Source organism: Salmo salar, chromosome ssa15 (assembly GCF_905237065.1).
Source record: "Salmo salar chromosome ssa15, Ssal_v3.1, whole genome shotgun sequence".
NCBI lineage: Eukaryota > Metazoa > Chordata > Actinopteri > Salmoniformes > Salmonidae > Salmo > Salmo salar.
Window position 1 is genome coordinate 30,880,953 of NC_059456.1, and position 24,127 is coordinate 30,905,079.

General features: G+C 46.9%; 1 pseudogene across 1 annotated transcript in view; it reads right to left on the bottom strand.

Moving 5' to 3' along the window:
* Positions 1 to 24,127, bottom strand: part of LOC106571256 (kinase D-interacting substrate of 220 kDa B-like) — a 58,199-nt pseudogene that overhangs the window by 33,026 nt on the left and 1,046 nt on the right. The window contains exons 2-13 of the transcript XR_006759147.1: positions 22,993 to 23,157; positions 22,564 to 22,662; positions 22,263 to 22,361; positions 20,032 to 20,130; positions 19,762 to 19,863; positions 19,519 to 19,617; positions 19,142 to 19,339; positions 18,865 to 18,963; positions 18,440 to 18,538; positions 18,229 to 18,327; positions 2,938 to 3,115; positions 2,360 to 2,524 (exon numbers count right to left, since the gene is read on the bottom strand). The product of XR_006759147.1 is annotated as a kinase D-interacting substrate of 220 kDa B-like (transcript). The remainder of the gene's footprint in view (positions 1 to 2,359; positions 2,525 to 2,937; positions 3,116 to 18,228; positions 18,328 to 18,439; positions 18,539 to 18,864; positions 18,964 to 19,141; positions 19,340 to 19,518; positions 19,618 to 19,761; positions 19,864 to 20,031; positions 20,131 to 22,262; positions 22,362 to 22,563; positions 22,663 to 22,992; positions 23,158 to 24,127) is intronic.

Here is a 24,127-nt window from a genome sequence, read left to right on the forward strand (position 1 = left end):
AAGCATCTGCATTCACCAAATGTTGCGTGGTTATCCTTAAACTTATTCTTCAGACTTATTCATAGGGAATTGTTGATACGTTGACAAATTTCTACTCTAGATGGCATTTTCTTCAGAAAAATCGGCCAAAAATGAATTTTACGTACGTTTCTATAGTATTTTACAGGTAGAAAGAAGTATTTATGTTATATATATATGTTATGTATAAGTCAGGTCCTGGAGTGTCTTAAGAAATGTTAATTTTAAATTAGGCTGACTTCCTCCAGTGTCCAGAAAATATGCACATTTAATGAAATAACCTTATTTGCATATTTGTAAACAATATTTCTGATTTTTTTATATAAAAACCCCTTACAATATTTCAGTGTGTTGTTTGCATTGCTGGTGAAGTCTGGTTGAATTATTGCTTTGTTAAAGTACAGTATGTAACGTACAGTATGTACAATTGAAGTCGAAGTTTACATACACCTTAGCCAAATACATTTCAACTCAGTTTTTCACCATTCCTGACATTTAATCCTAGTAAAAATCCCCTGTCTTAAGTCAGTTAGGATCACCACTTTTATTGTAAGAATGTGAAATGTCAGAATAATAGTTGAGAGAATGATTTATTTCAGCTTTTATTCCCAGTGGGTCAAAAGTTTACATACACTCAATTAGTATTTGGTAGCATAGCCTTTAAATTGTTTAACTTGGGTCAAACGTTTTGGCTAGCCTTCCACAAGATTCACACAATAAGTTGGGTGAATTTTAGCATATTCGTCCTGACAGAGCTGGTGTAACTGAGTCAGGTTTGTAGGCCTCCTTGCTCACACACGCTTTTTCAGTTCTACCTACAAATGTTGTATGGGATTGAGGTCAGGGCTTTGTGATGGCCACTCTAATACCTTGACTTTGTTGTCCATAAGCCATTTTGCCTCAACTTTGGAAGTATGCTTGGGGTCATTGTCCATTTGGAAGACCCATTTACGACCAAGCTTTAACTTCCTGACTGATGTTTGAGATTTTTCTTCAATATATCCACATAATGTTCCCTCCTCATGATGCCATCTATTTTGTGAAGTGCACCAGTCCCTCCTGCAGCAAAGCACCCCCATTACATGATGCTGCCACCCCCGTGCTTCACAGTTGGGATGGTATTCTTCGGCTTGCAAGCCTCCTCCTTTTTCCTCCAAACATAACGATGGTCATTTTGGCCAAACAGTTCTATTTTTGTTTCATCAGACCAGAGGACATTTCTCCAAAAAGTACGATCTTTGTCCCCATGTGCAGTTGCAAACCGTAGTCTGGCTTTTTTATGGCGGTTTTGGAGCAGTGGCTTCTTCCTTGCTGAGCAGCCTTTCAGGTTATGTTGATATAGGACTCATTTTACTGTGGATATAGATACTTTTGTACCTGTTTCCTCCAGCATCTTCACAAGGTCCTTTGCTGTCGTTCTGGGATTGATTTGCACTTTTCGCACCAAAGTACGTTAATCTATAGGAGAGAGAACGCATCTCCTTCCTGAGCGGTATGACGGCTGCGTGGTCCGTTGGTGTTTATACTTGCGTACTATTATTTGTACAGATGAACGTGGTACCTTCAGGCATTTGGAAATTGCTCCCAAGGATGAACCAGACTTGTGGAGGTCTACAAAATTTTTTCTGAGGTCTTGGCTGTTTTCTTTAGATTTTCCCATGATGTCAAGCAAAGGGACACTGAGTTTGAAGGTAGGCCTTGAAATACATCCACAGGTACACCTCCAATTGACTCAAATGATGTCAATTAGCCTAACAGAAGCTTCTAAAGCCATGACATCATTTTATGGAATTTTCCAAGCTGTTTAAAGGCACAGTCAACTTAGTGTATGTAAACTTCTGACCCACTGGAATTGTGATACAGTGAATTATAAGTGAAATAATCTGTCTGTAAACAATTGTTGGAAAAATTACTTGTGTCATGCACAAAGTAGATGTCCTAACCGACTTGCCAAAACTATAGTTTGTTAACAATACATTTGTGGAGTAGTTGAAAAACAAGTTTTAATGACTCAAGTTTTAATGACTCAAACGTGTATGTAAACTTCCAACTTCAACTGCACATATAATTCACTGTATCACAATTCCAGTGGGTCATACGTTTACATACACATACAACTGTATCTAGTCTGGTAATTGTGTTGGAGAAAACGTTTTGTTCTCCAACAAAAACATTTACTCTATTAGGGTGTGGTGCCTGGCCTTAACAGCTATCTTATTATTAACATGTATAACATATTTTTAACATATCATTTTTGTTCTATTTGAGCAGTATAATAAAAGCTCAGACTCTTGTATAGAAGTGAGTGGAGCCTTGACAAGTGGACTGCCTAGTTCCTTACCCTCCAGTTTCTTGAGCAGGAAAGACTTGCCGCTGCCCCACTGGGCGTACAGGCCCACACAGATGGGTGGCTGCATGGTGGGCTCACTGAGAATGTCAGCCAGGGCACTGCTGTACAGGTCATAACCCAGCATGTCTCCGTCAGACTCCGTAGGGGACAGGTGTCCTGAGAGGGACACATAGAAAGATAGGATGAGGTTAGTCAACACAGTTCTAGATGGGAGTACATACAGTGTATAATTTGTGTGTACCAATTTTCTTTGTAAATTTATTTAGATTTTGTACACCCTATCGTCAAACACAAAGGTTATAGCAGTGAGACTATTAAAGGAAAACCACCCAAAAACAATATTTTGGTATTTGTTTCATTAGTCCATTGTTGGCATAGTCCCAAAATGTTTTGCTTGTCAGCAATCAAGTTTTATATACCTTGAAAAAGGCATTATACAGGGATGATTTCTGTATTTTGAAAGTTTCAACAATAGACTAAAGAAACAAATACCAAAAATATTGTTTTTGGGTGGAATTTTCCTTTAACTGGCGAAAGTGACTGAGCTGCCGGAGAGTAGGGAAACTTACGGGCTCCAAAGATCTGGGTGAGGATGCTCTTCTGGTGGCTGCAGTCGATGTTGTAGGGGGTCTCGCCGGCCTTGTTGGGCCTGTAGAGCAGGCGGCCATCTTTAGGGTTACGCAGGAGGAGCTCCGCCAGTCTGCGGCTCCGCCCACGGATGGCGATGTGGAGGGGAGTGTCACCTCTCTAGAGAGAGACGGATGGTATCTTTAATTTAAAAAGCATTGCTCCCTTCGGTATCAACATAGCCTTTGATCTGAAGCCATTCTTGTGATTTTGCTATTCATTGTAATTGCCTATGTAGCCAAATTGTATCTATGATCGTATGCTATACATTCATGTTTTTGGTATGTTATTTTTATATCTGAGAATTAACCAATGATATCAGGCCACACCCGGACATGATTACAGACACCTGTGTGTGTCCTTTGACACTATATAAACTAGTGACCCTCAGTGTGTGTCATTATACCCTGATGAAGACAGCTTGTCTGTCGAAACGTTGGTTATTAGGTTATTAAATTATTGCATCTGAGTTCCTAGAGTGTGTGGCTCTCCGTTTCTTTTTCCTGTATCAGATTGTATACCTACTGACTCTTCTGCCTTTAACAGATTACGTATTATTGGATCCCTTGATAAAGATGAGCAAAAAAGACTATAAAATAAATAATATAGTATATTATGTTCTCCAAAAAATTGAAACATTTGACTATTTTAAACTAATACAATTGCTCAGAGAGATTCTGTTTAATAATTAATACAAATAAATCTAAAAAAGATAGGGGACCCTGTTTTCAATACTCTAGCACCCTCCCCTTGCGAGGATAACGACACTGAGCCTTTTTCTCAAATGTTTCATGAGATTGGCTAAAACGTTGGGACCATTCCTCAGAAGGCTCAGAATCTTTCCAAATCCTTGATATACTTTGTCTGCTCTTATGGACTACCCTCTTTAATTCAAACAAGAGGTTTTCAACGGGGTTCAAGTCCAGCAGCTGAGATGGCCATTGAAAAATGTAGATTTTGTGGTCAATTAACCATTTCTTTGTGGATTTTGATTAGTGCTTAGGGTTATTGTCTTGCTGGAAGATCCACTTGTGGCCAAGTGTCAGCCTCCTGGCAGAGGCTGGCAGGTTTTTTGACAAAAATATCCTGGTACTTGGTAAAGTTCATGATGCCATTGACCTTAACAAGGGCCCCAGGACCAGTGGAAGCAAAATAGCTGAATAACATCAAAGATCCACCACCATATTTTACTGTAGATATAAGATACTTTTCTGCATATGCTTCTGTCCAAGTGGCCAAAGAAGAGATGTGTTTTCATGTCACCTGACCATAGCACCACCTGGAGTTTGGTAAACGGCATTGGCACTTGGATTGGAACCGGTGCTATGTCTAATGACATGAAAATAGAGCTCTGGAAAGAAGCTGTATAGAGCAATGGTCTAAGATCCCTCCCAATGTGTTACCCAATCTCATAAAACATTTTAGAAAAATGCTCAGTATCAGTATTGAAACCAGGGGTGCCAATAATTTTTACCCCTCTCTTTTTGAGATTATTAGTTAAGCAATTGTATTAGTATAAAATAATAATTTCAACAACAAAAATTAGCATGCAATATAGATCAGTATTTGTATTATTTCTTTTATACAGTTTTTTGCTCATCTTCATCAAATGGTGCCAATAATTATGGATCCTGACTGTATATGCCACGTACAATGTATATACAGTATATATAAACTCAGCAAAAAAAGAAACGTCCTCTCACTGTCAACTGCGTTTATTTTCAGCAAACTTAACATGTATAAATATTTGTATGAACATAACAAGATTCAACAACTGAGACATAAACTAAACAAGTTCAACAGACATGTGACAACAGAAATGGAATAATGTGTTCCTGAACAAAGGGGGGGTCAAAATCAAAAGTAACAGTCAGTATCTGGTGTGGCCACCAGCTGCATTAAGTACTGCAGTGCATCTCCTCCTCATGGACTGCACCAGATTTGCCAGTTCTTGCTGTGAGATGTTACCCCACTCTTCCACCAAGGCACCTGCAAGTTCCCGGACATTACTGGTGGGGAATGGGCCTAGCCCTCACCTCCGATCCAACAGGTCCCAGACGTGCTCAACGGGATTGAGATCTGGGCTCTTCACTGGCCATGGCAGAACACTGACATTCCTGTCTCGCAGGAAATCACACACAGAACGAGCAGTATGGCTGGTGGCATTGTCATGCTGGAGGGTCATGTCAGGATGAGCCTGCAGGAAGGATACCACATGAGGGAGGAGGATGTCTTCCATGTAACGTACAGCGTTGAGATAGCCTGTTGTCATTGCAGGCACAGTCCGATGATGCTGTGACATACCGCCCCAGACCATGACGGACCCTCCACCTCCAAATCGATTCCGCTCCAGAGTACAGGCCTCGGTGTAACGCTCATTCCTTCGACAATAAACGCGAATCCGACCATCACCCCTGGTGAGACAAAACCGCAATCGTCAGTGAAGAGCACTTTTTGCCAGTCCTGTCTGGTCCAGCGACGGTGGGTTTGTGCCCATAGGCAACGTTGTTGCCGGTGATGTCTGGTGAGGACCTGCTTTACAAAAGGCCTACAAGCCCTTAGTCCAGCCTCTCTCAGCCTATTGCGGACAGTCTGAGCACTGATGAAGTGATTGTGCGTTCCTGGTGTAACTCGGGCAGTTGTTGTTGCCATCCTGTACCTGTCCCGCAGGTGTGATGTTCGGCTGTACCGATCCTGTGCAGGTGTTGTTACACGTGGTCTGCCACTGCGAGGATGATCCATCCTGTCTCCCTGTAGCGCTGTCTTAGCCGTCTCACATTGCCATTTATTGCCCTGGCCACATCTGCAGTCCTCATGCCTCTTTGCAGCATACCTAAGGCACGTTCACGCAGATGAGCAGGCACCCTGGGCATCTTTCTTTTGGTGTTTTTCAGAGTCAGTAGAAAGGCCTCTTTAGTGTCCTAAGTTTTCATAACTTTGACCTTAATTGCCTACCGTCTGTAAGCTGTTAGTGTCTTAACTACCGTTCCACAGATGCATGTTCATTAATTGTTTATGGTTCATTGAACAAGCATGGGAAACAGTGTTTAAACCCTTTACAATCAAGATTTGTGAAGTTACTTGGATTTTTACAAATTATCTTTGAAAGAAAGGGTCCTGAAAAAGGGACGTTTCTTTTTTTGCTGAGTTTAGATATATACAGGGGTGAAAGTAAGGTGGTACGGTCCGATACGGCGTCCTGGCAAAAATAAATAGTGGGGGTACGCCGTGCCGGTAAAACATGAGCATATCACAATTAATACAACATGCCCAAAGAACTATAAGCTATAACACCATTATTTAACATTACTGCATGTCAGCCGCATGAAACATTTGCAAATTGACTGGAAACCAGGTGGTATACGTTCCAAATTGCGCTGTGGTTTGAGGAGAACACTCACGTTTTGTCAAACGGAGATGAGTGGCGAGACACACGCGGACAAGGCGGACATGGCGGACATGAGTGGCCGAGACCGAGGCGCGCATGGATAACCATGGATGCATCAATTCAGGCTACAAGTGTAGGCCTAATGACAATCACAGAATGACATTACAATACATGCAGGTGTTTTGTAACTGATGTCTCTTTCCATTCAACAAATTGCGGATGCACAGTGCACTGTTGGGGTTTGGATGCTTAAATTATTTTGTGAGTGAACGAATGTGATCTGGTAGCCGACAGGAGCGCCTTTGAACTTCTTAAGGATCGGTTTTTCAATTTTCGCCTAAAATGACATACCCAAATCTAACTACATGTAGCTCAGGACCTGAAGCAATGATATGCATATTCTTGATACCATTTGAAAGGAAACAATTCCACAAAGTTTGTGGAAATGTGAAATTAATGTAGGAGAATATAAACATTAGATCTGGTAAAAGATAATACAAAAAAAAAAAAAAACAGGCGCAATTTAGATTTTGGCAGCAGTGCAATGTCCTGGCAAAAATGTTTGTTACTTACAACCTCATGCTAATCACATTAGCCTACGTTAGCTCAACTTTCCTGCGGGGGGACCGATCCCGTAGAGGTTTGAAGTGACTGTTTGACAATCAGATGAAAACATCATGACTAGTTGTGTTCATGTCACATTAAAAGGCATAGGAGGCGTGTCCATGAAGCTAGAGGAAGCTAAAATTTCCCTAAAGTAAATTGAATTAAATTGCCAAAACTATACAGCCTAATTAGCCTAATCCTGTCTATACAGAAATAAATACAATCATTTAAAATAGGCTACTACACCAGAAAGCATGATTTGGCCACAGAGGATCATTAGCTAAAAAAAAAAGGAAAAAAGAAAAAGACAAGTGGATAGTTTCAAACCGCATAGCCCGCAATTTGGGCAGCGCGCTGCAAATACCAAATATATGATTGTTGAGTTGCGACTGTCGGGGAAAAGCAGAGAGACCCAGCCAGGCATATCTCAATATTAAAAAATATGAATCGCAGAAAAACTGTTTGGAAAGCAAATCGCTATTGATAACAATGAAAATAATCCAATCTGTCTTTTAGTTATCAATATTCTTAACTTAATTGGCACTAGCGGAGAACATCGGCCATATCCCTGGTGAGTGTGCATATTCACCGTCTTTATCATTGGGTCATTGCTACTTCGTTTGTTTTTGGACAATCATTTCCTCCTCCGGGTTTGATGGACGTCATATTGTATGTGTGTCCCCTTTTCGTAGGCCGATTATATGGATCAGACAACATTGTTTTTATTGATCTGTTTGTCAGTGTCGGCAGAGCTGGCCACCCTGTCATTTTTATAATTGGCCTATTTAAAAAAATGTGTGCGTGCACTTGGGTGTCCCGCACCAGTAAGAAATTAAATCTACTTTCACCCTTGTATGCATTCGTGCATTCGGAAAGTACTCAGACCCCTTCCCTTTTTCCACATTTTGTTACGTTACAGCCTTATTCTAAAATGTATTAAATAAATAAATCCTCATTAATCTACACACAATACCCCACAATGATAAAGCAAAAACAGGTTTTTAGAAAGTATTTAGTATTTAGACCCTTTGCTATTTAGACCCTCTGCACTGCACTATCTCCTGATTCTGCCTCCTCAACCCTCCTCTCCTCCCTCTCTGCATCCTTTGATTTCCTCTGTCCCCTATCCTCCAGGCCGGCTCGGTCCTCCCCTCCTGCTCCGTGGCTCGACGACTCACTGCGAGCTCACAGAACAGGGCTCCGGGCAGCCGAGCGGAAATGGAGGAAAACTCGCCTCCCTGCGGACCTGGCATCCTTTCACTCCCTCCTCTCTACATTTTCCTCTTCTGTCTCTGCTGCTAAAGCCACTTTCTACCACTCTAAACTCCAAGCATCTGCCTCTAACCCTAGGAAGCTCTTTGCTACCTTCTCCTCCCTCCTGAATCCTCCTCCCCCTCCCCCCTCCTCCCTCTCTGCGGATGACTTCGTCAACCATTTTGAAAAGAAGGTTGACGACATCCGATCCTCGTTTGCTAAGTCAAACGACACTGCTGGTCCTGCTCACACTGCCCTACCCTGTGCTTTGACCTCTTTCTCCCCTCTCTCTCCAGATGAAATCTCGCGTCTTGTGACGGCCGGCCGCCCAACAACCTGCCCACTTGACCCTATCCCCTCCTCTCTTCTCCAGACCATTTCCGGAGACCTTCTCCCCTACCTCACCTTGCTCATCAACTCATCCTTGACCGCTGGCTACGTCCCTTCCGTCTTCAAGAGAGCGAGAGTTGCACCCCTTCTGAAAAAACCTACACTCGATCCCTCCGATGTCAACAACTACAGACCAGTATCCCTTCTTTCCTTTCTCTCCAAAACTCTTGAACACGCCGTCCTTGGCCAGCTCTCTTGCTATCTCTCTCAGAATGACCTTCTTGATCCTAATCAGTCAGGTTTCAAGACTGGGCATTCAACTGAGACTGCTCTTCTCTGTGTCACGGAGGCTCTCCGCACTGCTAAAGCTAACTCTCTCTCCTCTGCTCTCATCCTTCTAGACCTATCTGCTGCCTTTGATACCGTGAACCATCAGATCCTCCTCTCCACCCTCTCCGAGCTGGGCATCTCCGGCGCCGCCCACGCTTGGATTGCGTCCCTACCTGACAGGTCGCTCCTACCAGGTGGCGTGGCGAGAATCTGTCTCCGCACCACGTGCTCTCACCACTGGTGTCCCCCAGGGCTCTGTTCTTGGCCCACTCCTATTCTCGCTATACACCAAGTCACTTGGCTCTGTCATATCCTCACATGGTCTCTCATATCATTGCTATGCAGATGACACACAATTAATCTTCTCCTTTCCCCCTTCTGACAACCAGGTGGCGAATCGCATCTCTGCATGTCTGGCAGACATATCAGTGTGGATGACGGATCACCAGCTCAAGCTGAACCTCGGCAAGACGGAGCTGCTCTTCCTCCCGGGGAAGGACTGCCCGTTCCATGATCTCGCCATCACGGTTGACAACTCCCTTGTGTCCTCCTCCCAGAGTGCTAAGAGCCTTGGCGTGACCCTGGTCAACACCCTGTCGTTCTCCACCAACATCAAGGCGGTGACCCGATCCTGTAGGTTCATGCTCTACAACATTCGCAGAGTACGACCCTGCCTCACACAGGAAGCGGCGCAGGTCCTAATCCAGGCACTTGTCATCTCCCGTCTGGATTATTGCAACTCGCTGTTGGCTGGGCTCCCTGCCTGTGCCATTAAACCCCTACAACTCATCCAGAACGCCGCAGCCCGTCTGGTGTTCAACCTTCCCAAGTTCTCTCACGTCACCCCGCTCCTCCGCTCTCTCCACTGGCTTCCAGTCGAAGCTCGCATCCGCTACAAGACCATGGTGCTTGCCTACGGAGCTGTGAGGGGAACGGCACCTCCGTACCTTCAGGCTCTGATCAGGCCCTACACCCAAACAAGGGCACTCCGTTCATCCACCTCTGGCCTGCTCGCCTCCCTACCTCTGAGGAAGCACAGTTCCCGCTCAGCCCAGTCAAAACTGTTCGCTGCTCTGGCACCCCAATGGTGGAACAAGCTCCCTCACGACGCCAGGACAGCGGAGTCAATCACCACCTTCCGGAGACACCTGAAACCCCACCTCTTCAAGGAATACCTGGGATAGGATAAAGTAATCCTTCTAACCCCCCCCTTAAAAGATTTAGATGCACTATTGTAAAGTGGTTGTTCCACTGGATATTATAAGGTGAATGCACCAATTTGTAAGTCGCTCTGGATAAGAGCGTCTGCTAAATGACTTAAATGTAAATGTAAATGCTATGAAACTCCAAATTGAGCTCAGGTGCATCCTGTTTCCATTGATCATTCTTGAGATGTTTCTACAACTTGTTTGGAGTCCACCTGTGGTAAATTCAATTGATTGGACATGATTTGGAAAGGCACACACCTGTCTATACAAGGTCCCACAGTTGACAGTGCATGTTAGAGCAAAAACCAAGCCATGAGACCAAAGGAATTGTCCGTAGCCTTCTGAGACAGGAGTGTCGAAGCACAGATCTAGGGAAGGTGCCAAAAAATGTCTGCAGCATTAAAGGTCCTCAAGAACACAGTGGCCTCCATCATTCTTAAATGGAAGAAGTTTGGAACCACCAAGACTCTTCCTAGAGCTGGCCACCCAGCCAAACTGAGCAATCGGGGGAGAAGGGCCTTGGTCAGGGAGGTGACCAAGAACCCGATGGTCCCTCTGACAGAGGTCCAGAGTTCCTCTGTGGAGATGTGAGAACCTTCCAGAAGGACAACCATCTCTGCAGCACTCCACCAATCAGGCCTTTATGGTAGAGTGGCCAGACAGAAGCCGCTCCGGAGTAAAAGACACATGATAGCTCGCTTGGAGTATGCCAAAAGGCACCTAAAGGATTCTCCAACCATGAGAAACAAGATTCTCTGGTCTGATGAAACTAAGATTGAACTCTTTGGCCTGAATGCCAAGCATCACATCTGGAGGAAACCTGGCACCATTCCTACGTTGAAGCTTGGTGGTGGTGGCAGCATCATGCTGTGGGGATGTTTTTCAGCGGCAGGGACTGGGAGACTAGTCAGGATCGAGGGAAAGATGAACGGAGCAAAGTACAGAGCGATCCTTGATAAAAACCTGCTCCAGAGCGCTCAGGACCTCAGACGAAGGTTCACCTTCCAACAGGACAACGACCCTAAGCACACAGCCAAGACAACGCAGGAATGGCTCAGCCCGGACTTGAAAAATATCGAACATCTCTGGAAAGACCTGAAAATAGCTGTGCAGCGACGCTCCCCATCCAACCTGACAGAGCTTGAGAGGATCTGCATATAAAATTGGGAGAAACTTCCCAAATACAGGTGTGCCAAGCTTGTAGCGTCATACCCAAGAAGACTTGAGGCTGCCAAAGGTGCTTCAACAAAGTACTGAGTAAAGGGTCTGAATATTTATGTAGATGTGATATTTCTAAAAGCTGTGTTCGAATACACATACTGTATAATACATACTTAATGAGAATTTACTACATACTATTAGTTCATTTAAGTATACTGTAAACGAACATTATCCTTCCAGTTGAGCGTACTAGCGCTTCACCTGTCTACCGGAAGTTGATAATGTTGCTATGCAACCTCCCGCTAGCTTATTAGCATAACAAATTACTAGCTAGTGTCACGATTCCTACCGACGGTGGCGCCCCCTCCTGCTCGGGTGGCGCTCGGCGGTCGTCGTCACCGGCCTATTAGCTACCACCGATTCCCTTTTTGTTTTTCCCTTTTTTTTATGTTTTCTCACCTGCCCTGAGTTAGGTAATTAAGAGGGCTATTTAGTTCAGCTGGCCCGCACCCTATTGTGCGGGATTGTTTTTCTGTATGTCAACTGCGTTTGTTGACTGTGCTTGTTCATTGTATTTTTTCCCTGTTGTTGGGAGACCTCTTATTTTGTACGGGTGGTTCTTAATTAAAATTACCACACAGTGTTCGCTGCTTCCTGCGCTTCTTTCCGCCACACCACAGACAAGACATTACAGAATCCCGCACCACCAGAAGGAGCATGGAATCAGCGGGAGCAGCGGGCACTCCACTACCCTCAATGGAGGAACGTGTCCAGCACAATACATCGGTCCTGCATCGCATCGGATCCGCCATGGACCAGATGATGGAGAGGATGGAACGATGGGACAGGAGTGGTATCCTCTCTCCACCTACACCCCCCCGATACAACCATCTCCTCCTCCTACGACGTCTGGCTCTGGCGCGCTTCGCCTGGCACTTCCGAGGGAGTACGATGGGACGGCGGCTGGGTGCAAGGGGTTTCTTCTCCAGCTAGAGTTGTACCTGGCCACCGTCAGACCTGCTCCTACAGGAGAGGAGAGCGTAAGTGCCCTCGTTTCCTGCCTGACGGGCCGAGCTCTGGAGTGGGCTAATGCGGTCTGGAACGCTCCAGACTCGGCGAGGGACCACTACCCAGAGTTTACCCGCCGCTTTCGGGCTGTTTTCGACCACCCCCGAAGGTAAAGCGGCGGGTGAACGGCTGTTCCACCTCAGGCAGGAGACGAGGAGCGCTCAAGACTTCGCGCTGGAGTTTAGGACCTTGGCTGCTGGAGCGGGGTGGAATGACAGGGCCCTCATAGACCACTACCGGTGTAGTCTCCGGGCGGACGTCCGCAGGGAGCTGGCCTGTAGGGACACCAATCTATCCCTGGACGAACTCATTGACATGTCCATACGGTTGGACAATTTGCTGGCTGCCCGCGGGCGTTCGGAGAGGGTCCTGCCCGTTTCCACCCCCGTGCACCCCGCCCCTACCCCTATGGAGGTAGGGGGGCCGTGCCAAGGGGCACCGGAGGAGGTGGCTCCTCCTGCACCAGCTGTGGTCGGAGAGGACACACGGCCGACCGGTGCTGGAGGAGCCAGTCTGGGAGTCGAGAAGGCAGGCAGAACACTTCTCGGTCACCTCAGGTGAGTCAGCACCAGATTCGCCCAGAACCCCCTGTTGGTCATGTGTTTTTGCCTGTTTCATTTTCTAAATTTTTTCCCTCTTCCCAGCATAGGGCGCTAGTCGATTCAGGCGCAGCTGGGAACTTTATGGACCGTGGACTTGCCATTAAGCTGGGCATTCCACGGGTGCCGATAGATTCCCCCTTCCCCGTGCACTCCTTAGATAGCCGACCATTAGGGTCAGGGCTAGTCAGGGAGTCTACGGTGCCGCTGGACATGGTAACGCTGGGGAATCATAGGGAAAGCATTAACTTTTTCCTTATTGATTCACCTGCGTTTCCAGTGGTGCTGGGGGTCCCCTGGCTGGCTGGTCACAATCCCCTCATTTCATGGAAACAGGGGGTTCTCCAGGGGTGGTCGGAGGAGTGTTCAGGGAAATGTCTAGGAGTTTCCATAGGTGCCACGTCGGTGGAGAGTCCAGACCAGGTGTCCACCGTGCGCATTCCCCCTGAATACGCCGATTTGGCGATCGCTTTTGTAAAAAGAGAGCGACTAAATTACCACCTCATCGACAGGGGGATTGTGCGATAGATCTCCAGGTTAACGCTGCGCTTCCCAGGAGTCACGTGTACCCCTTGTCACAAGAGGAGACGGCGGCTATGGAGACATACGTCACGGAATCCTTGGGACAGGGGTACATTCGGCCCTCCATCTCACCCGCTTCCTCGAGTTTCTTTTTGTGAAGAAAAAGGAGGGAGGTCTGCGTCCGTGCATTGATTATAGAGGTCTAAACGCGATCACGGTGGGGTTTAGTTACCCACTACCTCTTATCGCTACGGCGGTGGAATCATTTCACGGAGCACAGTTCTTCACAAAATTGGATCTCAGGAGCGCGTATAACCTGGTGCGTATCAAGAAGGGAGACGAGTGGAAAACCGCCTTTAGTACCACATCAGGCCATTATGAGTACCTCGTCATGCCGTATGGGTTGAAAAATGCTCCAGCCGTCTTTCAATCCTTTGTTGACGAGATTCTCAGGGACCTGCACGGGCAGGGCGTGATTGTCTATATCGATGACATTCTGATATATTCCGCCACCCGCTCCGCGCATGTGTCCCTGGTGCGCAGGGTGCTTGGTAGACTGCTGGAGCATGACCTATACGTTAAGGCTGAGAAGTGTGAGTTTTTCAAACGAGCCGTCTCCTTTCTGGGTTATCGCATTTCCACCACGGGGTGGTGATGGAGTGTGACCGCGTTAAGGCCGTGCGTAATTGGCCGACTCCAACCACGGTGAAGGAGGTGCAGCGGTTCTTGGGCTTTGCCAACTACTACCGGAGGTTTATCCGGGGTTTGGCCAGGTAGCGGCTCCCATTACCTCACTGCTGAAGGGGGGCCGGCGCGTTTGAGATGGTCGACGGAGGCGGACGGAGCCTTCAAGAAGTTGAAGACCCTGTTCACCGACGCGCCCGTGTTGGCGCACCCGGACCCATCTTTAGCTTTCGTGGTAGAGGTGGACGCATCCGAGGCTGGGGTGGGTGCCGTGCTATCACAGCGCTCGGGTGCGCCATCGAAACTCCGCCCCTGCGCTTTCTTCTCAAGGAAGCTCAGTTCGGCGGAGCGTAACTCACGATGTGGGGGACAGGGAGTTGCTAGCGGTAGTCAAAGCCTTGAGGGTGTGGCGACACTGGCTTGAGGGGGCTAAGCACCCCTTTCTCATCTGGACCGACCACCGAAACCTGGAGTACATCCGGGCAGCGAGGAGACTGAATCCACGTCAGGCAAGGTGGGCCATGTTCTTCGCCCGGTTTAGGTTTACCATCTCATATAGACCGGGTTCCCTTAATACTAAAGCCGACGCGCTGTCCCGTCTGTATGACACGGATGACCGCCCCATCGATCCAACTCCCATCATTCCAGCGTCTAGGCTGGTGGCACCAGTGGTGTGGGAGGTGGACGCGGACATCGAGCGGGCACTGGTGTTGGATCCTGCGCCTGCGCAGGTGCCCGTGGGGCGCATGTATGTGCCGCTCGATGTTCGCGATCGGTTGATTCGGTGGGCGCACACGCTACCTGCGGCGGGTCATCCTGGTGTAGAGAGGACAGGGCGGAGTCTAAGGGGGAAGTATTGGTGGCCCACCTTGGCTAAGGACGTGAGGTCATATGTCTCTTCCTGTTCGGTCTGTGCCCAGAGTAAGGCTCCTAGGCATTTACCGAGAGGGAAGTTACAGCCCCTCCCCGTTCCGCAACGGCCATGGTCGCACCTGTCTATCGACTTCCTGACAGATCTTCCCCCCTCTCAGGGGAACACTGCGATTCTGGTGGTTGTGGATCGGTTTTCTAAGTCCTGCCGTCTCCTCCCCTTGCCCGGTCTCCCTACGGCCCTGCAGACTGCGGAGGCCCTATTTACCCACGTCTTCCGGCACTACGGGGTGCCGGAGGATATTGTCTCTGATCGGGGTTCCCAGTTCACATCCAGGGTCTGGAAGGCGTTTATGGAGCGGCTGGGGGTCTCGGTCAGTTTAACCTCCGGTTATCACCCCGAGAGCAATGGGCAGGCGGAGAGGGTGAACCAGGAGGTGGGCAGGTTCCTGAGGTCGTATTGCCGGGACCGGCCAGGGGAGTGGGCGAGGTATATTCCTTGGGCAGAGTTAGCCCAGAACTCACTTCGCCACTCCTCTACTAACATGTCACCCTTCCAGTGTGTGCTAGGGTACCAGCCGGTCCTGGCCCCATGGCACCAGAGCCAGACCGAGGCTCCTGCGGTGGAGGACTGGGTTCAGCACTCCAAGGAGACCTGGAAAGCAGTACAGGACTCACTGAAGGAGGCCAGTGCTAGGCAGAAAAGGAGTGCTGACCGCCACCGCAGTGAGGCGCCGGTGTTCGCACCGGGTGACAGGGTCTGGCTCTCGACCCGGAACCTGTCTCTCCGCGTGCCCTGCCGGAAGCTGGGGCCGCAGTGTGTGGGGCCCTTCAAAGTCCTGAGGAGGATAAACGAGGTGTGTTATCGGTTGCAACTCCCTTCCTATTACCGTATTAACCCCTCGTTTCATGTGTCTCTCCTCAGGCCGGTGGTGGCTGGTCCCCTACAAGAAGATGAGGTGCCGGAGGTCCCTCCACCCCCCTGGACATCGGGGGGTCCCCGGCGTACAGCGTAAGGGCCATTCTGGACTCGAGACGCCGGGCGGGGGGCCTGCAGTACCTTGTGGACTGGGAGGGGTACGGTCCGGAGGAGAGGTGCTGGGTGCCGGCGGAGGACGTCTTGGACCCATCCATGTTGAAGGAGTTCCACCGCCTCCGTCCGGATCGCCCTGCGCCTCGTCCTCCGGGTCGGCCTCGAGGCCGGTGTCGGCGCGCTGCAGGGGCGTCAGGAGGGGGGTACTGTCACGATTCCTACCGACGGTGGCGCCCCCTCCTGCTCGGGTGGCGCTCGGCGGTCGTCGTCACCGGCCTATTAGCTACCACCGATTCCCTTTTTGTTTTTCCCTTTTTTTTATGTTTTCTCACCTGCCCTGAGTTAGGTAATTAAGAGGGCTATTTAGTTCAGCTGGCCCGCACCCTATTGTGCGGGATTGTTTTTCTGTATGTCAACTGCGTTTGTTGACTGTGCTTGTTCATTGTATTTTTTCCCTGTTGTTGGGAGACCTCTTATTTTGTACGGGTGGTTCTTAATTAAAATTACCACACAGTGTTCGCTGCTTCCTGCGCTTCTTTCCGCCACACCACAGACAAGACATTACAGCTAGACATTTTAAGACTTCGGGTGTGTTTGTAAATTCAATCTGGAGTGCCAGAGAGCGCGCAGAGTGTTCTCTGGGTGTTTGTAAATTCAGAGCGTTATCAGATTGTCCGTTCGTAAATTTAGAGTGTACACCGGACGCTCTGGCCAAGGTGTAGGGCCTTTCTCTCATGTTTCTCATCTCTGTCAGGTAAGGGCATCAGGTGTGTCTTTTAGAGTAGTGGTGTCCTGCATTCTCGGATTCATTACAGTAATATGAGAGGATAGGCTTGCTATTGTCACATGTTTTTTAAGCTCTTAAAATGTCAGTTCCTACCATGCATAGTATTTTCTGTTGGTCACTTCATTTCACTGTTTGGAATTAATTTAACCATTTGTTAACCAGTTAATAGGCGTTGGTTAGTCGGCAACAAAATTGACAAACATTTTCATCACTAGCAGTGAAACAATGTATTTTACCCCTTTTTTCAATCTTGGCTCATCGCTGCAACTCCCCAACGGGCTCGAGAGAGGCGAAGGTGGAGTCATGCGTCCTCTGAAACATGGCCCGCCTAACCGTACTCCTTAACACCCGCCAGCTTAACCCGGAAGCCAGCTGCACCAATGTGTCGGAGGAAACACCGTTCAACTGGAATCCGGGGTCAGCCCGCAGGCACCCGGCCCGCCACAAGGAGTCACTAGAGCGCGATAAGCCAAATAAAGCCCAACCGGCCAAACCCTCCCCTAAACCGGACAACGCTGGGTCAATTGTGCGTTGTCCTATGGGACTCCCGACCACAGCCGGTTGTGGCACAGCCCGGCATATGAACCCGGGACCGTAGTAACGCCTCTAGCACTGCATGCAATACGCCACTCGGGAGGCCCGTGAACCATTCTTGATACACACTGGAAACTGTTGAGTATGAAAAACTCAGCAGTGTTGCAGTTCTTGACAAACTCAAACCGGTGCACCTGGCACCTATCACCATACCCCGTTCAAAGGCACTTAAATCTGTCACCCTCTAAATGAAAAACATATACAATCCTTGTCTCAATTATCTCAAGGCTTAAAAATCCTTCTTTAACCTGGCTCCTTCCCTTCATCTACACTGATTGACATCAATTAGGGATCATAGACTGACCAGGTGAAAACTATGTAATGGAAAGAGCATGTTTTGTACACTCCGTGAAAATATTTAAGCAATAAGGCCGAGGAGGTGTGGTATATGGCCAATATACCATGGGTAAGGGCTGTTCTTATGCATGACGCAACGTGGAGTGTATATTGTCCATATATCACAAACCCCCAAGGTGCCTTATTGCTATTATAAACTGGCTAACAACGTAATTAGAGCAGTGAAAATAATTGTTTTGTCATACCTATGATATACAACAGCTGTCAGCCAATCAGCATTCAGGGCTCAAACCACTCAGTTTATAATGTTAAGTAACCAAGCCGAGCTGTACTAGACTGGCCTGGTTACGCTTCCACCATAGTTTCTGGATCCGTGCTGGAAAGGACAATGTAGATAGAAAATACCCAAGCCAGCACAGTATGTCAGCCAATCAGCATTCAGGGCTCGAACCACCCAGTTTATAAAATGCTTTATATGGGTATAGATGTAAAAGAGGTGTACCTTGTCCACAGCAGACACCTTGGCTCCTTTGTCCAGCAGAAGCTCCACTATGTCAATGTTCCTCATCTTAGTAGCTTTGATCAGAGGGCTCTCTAAATCCTGACACCAGGACACATAAAAACAGGTGAGAAAGCCGTTTAAATAGAATATGTGTGTGCGTCTGGTGATAGTTGAGATATGGTTAGATTTACTGTAAGGTGTTTTCTCTCACCTTGGTGCAGGTCTCTGTGTCGGGGTTGCACTGGAGGATATCTCTCACCATGGTGGCGTTGCCTTTCTCCACAGCCCAGTACAGGGCTGTCTTGTTGTCCTGCAGAAGGTGAGGTGGATTGTATTTACTGTCATCAATAATGTTGTATTGAACATCTGTGTCCCTATCCCCTAAATAGTGCACTCATTTTCATCAGAGCCCTATGGGCCCTGGTCAAAAGTAGTGCACTATACACGCAGTAGAGTGCCATTTGGACACACGGTATGGGTCTCTGTAGCTCAGCTGGTAGAGCATGATGCTTGCAATGCCAGGAGAGTGGGTTCAATTAAATGTGTGCACTGTAAATCACTTTGGATAAAAGCATCTGCTAAATGGCATACATACACACATATTATATATAAGTAGTCAGGTGTCAGACTCCCTACCTGTCCTCTGATGTCTATGTCGGCATATTTGTGCAGCAGAGCCCTCACTATCTCCACATGTCCTCCTCTCACTGCTCCGATAAGCACCGTGTCTCCACTCTGTACAACACACACACACACACACACACACACACACACACACACACACACACACACACACACACACACACACACACACACACACACACACACACACAGGTCAGCACACAGCTTACACTACATCCACATCTCAATACAGCACTTATAATCCACAATCTGTGTGCGCTCCCTTGCCCACCCTGTCTGGTATGTTGACGTAGGTGCCAGCATCCAGCAGGTCCTGTACTATCTCAGTATAGCCCTCCTTAGCAGCGATCATCAGGGCTGTGTTCCCGTCCTTGTCTGTCATGTTGACGTTAGGGTTCCTCTTCAGAAGCTCCTTCACCACCTCAGGGAAACCTCCCTTCACTGCCACGATCAGAGCTGTCATCGAGTTCTACAAGGGGGAGGGAGAAGATTGGAGGAAGATGTACAGAGCCTTTCTCTATGACTTTAGACAGGTGATATCAGAGTGAGAGGTGTAGACTGCAGAACAATAATTTTCATTAACATATCTGTTCATTAGAATATCTGTTTCATTACAAGATATTGTATTTCTGTGGTGTAGAGACATACCGCCCCCTCCTGGTCGACATCGGCTCCATTCTCCAGCAGATGCATCACACAGTCAAAATTGCCCTTCCTGGCTGCCCAGATCAGAGGGGTGGTACCATACTGAGAGAAAAAGACACACACAAGGTTATCCATACTGGCACAGGTCCCTATTTCTGGCCAAACTGGGACACCACTAACCCAGTGGGCCACCAGGTACCCAAAGGTTGGTATTTCCCAGCCATGCGTCCCAATCAGTTGTCTCACCTTGTCAGAGCAGTTGACCTTGGCTCCGTTCTCCAGCAAGACCTGGACGATCTCAGCATGACCTCTGCCTGCTGCCCAGATGATGGGGTACACACTGTATTGCTGATGATGAAGACAGAAAGTCAGAGGTACTTAGTCAATGGCTGGATAGATGGGGTTGTGACGTACTGCATCTCCTTAGCCATGAGGGTTTATGAATGACAGGTATAGGAACGCCATTACCCATGTGAGGAATACGTCATGAATAGGTATTTGATTGACTGCCATTACCTGCCCAGTAGTGTTGGGGTTGGCTCCGTTCTCAAGGAGAACCTCGGTTACCTCCACGCGGCCTTTATAGGCAGCCCACATGAGGGCCGTCCAGCCTCCCTGCAGAACAACATCAATTACTGTACACAAACACAATCCTGCACACATTACAGTACCTTCATGGCTTTGCATGCAAAAAAATTACAAGCATAGCCTGTACATTGAATAGTTCTGTGTTTTTATTGAAAACACTAACTGAAGTGGACTGGGACAAGCATACAAATCAAGTTGATACAATCACCAAAACATTATAGCTTATTACTGATTGTGGCCAGTTGAACTGACTGAGTGTCTCAGCATGTCCCTGTGCTCTATGTAAGCGCTGCTGAGATAGGACTGTACAGTATAATATACATTACCAGTTAAAATTTGATACACCTACTCATTCAAGGGTTTTTCTTTATTTTTACTATTTTCTACATTGTAGTATAATAGTGAATACATCAAAACTATGAAATAACACATGGAATCATGTAGTAACCAAAAAAGTGTTAAACAAATCAAAATATAATTTATACTTGAGATTCTTCAAAGTAGCGACCCTTTGCCTTGATGACAGCTTGCACTCTTGGCATTCTCTCAACCAGCTTCTTTTAGTATTATTTTATATTTTTTTTCATTTAGCAGACGCTCTTATCCAGAGCGACTTACAGTGGTGAATGCACACATTCCATATATTTTTTTTTTCTGTGCTGGCCCCCCGTGGGAATCGAACCCACAACCCTGGTGTTGCAAACACCATGCTCTACCAACTGAGCTACAGGGAAGGCGGAAGCTTCATGAGGTAATCACCTGGAATGCTTTTCCAACAGTCTTGAAGGAGTTCCCACATATGCTGAGCACTTGTTGGCTGCTTTTCCTTCACTCTGCAGTCCAACTCGCCCCAAACCATCTCAATTGGGTTGAGGTCAGGTGATTGTGGAGGCCAGGTCATCTGATGCAGCACTCCAACACTCTCCTTCTTGGTCAAATAGGCCTTACAAAGCCTGGAGGTGTGTTTTGGGCCATTGTCCTGTTGAAAAACAAATGATAGTCCCACTAAGCACAAACCAGATGGGATGGCGTATCGCTGCAGAATGCTGTAGTAGCCATGCTGGAATTCTAAATAAATCACAGACAGTGTCACCAGCAAAGCACCCCCACACCTCTTCCTCCATGCTTCATGGTGGGAACCACATATGCAGAGATCATCCGTTCACCTACTCTGCGTCTCACAAAGACACAACGGTTTGAACCAATAATCTCAAATTTGGACTCATCAGACCAAAGGACAGATTTCCACCGGTCTAATGTCCATTGCTCATGTTTCTTGGCCCCAGCAAGTCTCTTCTTCTTATTGTTGTCCTTTAGTAGTGGTTTCTTTGCAGCAATTCGACCATGAAGGCCTGATTCACGCAGTCTCCTCTGAACAGTTGATGTTGAGATGTGTCTGTTACTTGAACTCTGTAAAGCATTTATTTGGGCTGCAATCTGAGGTGCAATAAACTCTAATGAACTTATCCTCTGCAGCAGAGTTAACTCTGGTTCTTCCTTTCCTGTGGCAGTCCTCATGAGAGCCAGTTTCATTATAGCGCTTGATGTTTTTTATGAGAGCCAGTTTCATTATAGCGCTTGATGTTTTTTACAACTGCACTTGAAGAAACTTTCAAAGCGCTTGAAATTTTCCGGATTGACTGACCTTCATGACCTTCATGGACTGTCGTTTCTCTTTCCTTATTTGAGCTGTTCTTGCCATAATATGGACTTGGTCTTTTACCAAGTAGGGCTATCTTCTGTATACCACCCCTACCTTGTCACAACACAATTGATTGGCTCAAACGCTTTAAGAAGGAAAGAAATTCCACAAATTAACTTTTAACAAGGCACACCTGTTAATTGAAATGCATTCCAGGTGACTACCTCATGAAGCTGGTTGAGAGAATGCTAAGAGTGGGCAAAGCTGTCATCAAGGCAAAGGGTGGCTACTTTGAAGAATCTCAAGCATAACATATATTTTTATTTGTTTAACACTTTTGTTTACTACATGATTCCATATGTGTTATTTCATAGTTTTGATATCTTCACTACTATTCTACAATGTATAAAATAGTAAAAATAAAGAAAAACCCTGGAATGACTGGTACCGTAGCTAATTAAACCACCAAAACACTGCTATTACTTAGGGGTTGTGGCCAATCAAACAGGTATCTCACCATGTCTCTGTGCTCTATGTAAGCACTGCTTTCTAACAGCTCCTTCACCACCTCTACATGGCCTTCCTTAGCAGCACAGATCAGAGCAGACCAGCAGTCCTGAGGGAGAGAGAATAGCACATCACACCGGTCACCATGGAAACAACGGTGACTACCGTTACCATGGAGCCATCAGGCAGAGTTCACAATGATTGGCACGTTCACGATGATTGTTATAATGAAGTCAATGTCTTCATAATAGGCTAGGCCTTGAAATTAACAGGAACAAAGACGGAGAGGGTTTATGATCCATCTATCTTACCACATCATCCAGGTTAACATTGGCTCCTCTCCTGATGAGCTCCTGTACAATCTCAATACTGCCCTGCTCCGAAGCCAGCATCAGGGGTGTCTGACCATTCTGTTACGGAGGGGGAAAAAGGCATGCATTTTGAAAGACATACTAGAAACACAATGAACGATATTACTTTGTACAATAATAGACCCAATCTTCCCATTTATCTTCAACAGACACTTCTCTAGGCTATATTTTACCTTTATTAGACTGTGTCCCCAAATGGCACCCTATTCCGTATATAGGGCACTACTTTTGAACAGGGCCCATTGGGCACTGGTCAATAGTAGCACACTATATAGGGGATAGGGTGCCATTTGGGACGCAGCCTATATATAATAACTATAGCTAGAGTAGTATACCTGTAGGCCTATTAGATAGTATGAGGATACTCACGTCACTCCTGCCGTCCACCTCCTTGAACTTGTCCAGGTGGGCCTTGAGCGCTGCCAGGTTCTCCTCCTCCACGTAGCTGAAGAGGTTCTGGATGGCCAGAGTGGTCATCTTGATGGAGGTGGTGGTGTCCATGGCTGCAGCTACTTCCCCTCACCACCACAGCACCTGCATGGGGAGAGATCATAGAAATAGAACGCTTTACTAACACTTTACCTATGGCATGGGTACACACAAAATGGCTGCCAAACCATACATTATGGCATCACTGACTTGATTGGGGATTCCGTTCTACTCATTCTAGTTCTGTGGGAGAGATACAGGACAGAAGGGATGTTAGGGTGGGATAACATTGGTGGGAAGGCATGGGATGCTAACAACAGTGTAATAAACACTTTATATAACAGCAAAAAACATGCTTTTCCCTCACTAGTTATAGGCTAACTTTTATAAATGAAAGGCTAGGTTATGCTATATTTGGAGTTTGATTAAAAAGCAGTGTGAAACAGTGAATGTGTGAGAAAGAGCTAGAACAGAGGACATAGCCTAGTTATCTGACCCTGGCAACCAGCAAGTGGGTCGACTACTGTGTGCGTGTCGGTCGACTCTCTCCAGTGCTATCTGGCTCCTGCAGCACAGGGGGCCTGGGCCTAGGCCTAGCTATCTCCTGACATTTAAAGAACATCAGACTCAGAGAATTAAGCCAGCGCCAGATTTCAATGGGCCACTCACTCACTGCTTTGGTGACAGGATTGTCACCCAGGCAGGCAGCCACAGCAGCAAGAGTTGAAAGAGATATTTGCTTGGTTTATTAAAGTCCTCCTGGCTGCTATCATCGTCTGACATATACCGTATTTATTTTCTCACTCAGAGAATAGCCTCTTCTTGGCAATGCTTGTGCACACACAGTCTTCTTCCTATTTTACAGGCACACAAAATGGCAGCTAGTCTAATTTGTTTTTTTAGTCTTCTCAAAGCATGTGCTTTGCTGTTATTGGCGCTAGGTTATATAAAGTGCTATTGCATTGTAATTATCCATATGTTTATGGCATAGTTAAAAATTATATTTTAGCCTAGGTCATACTATAAATTCATAGGTAAACACCAATGGCATAAAAATACAATAAAAAATGTATTG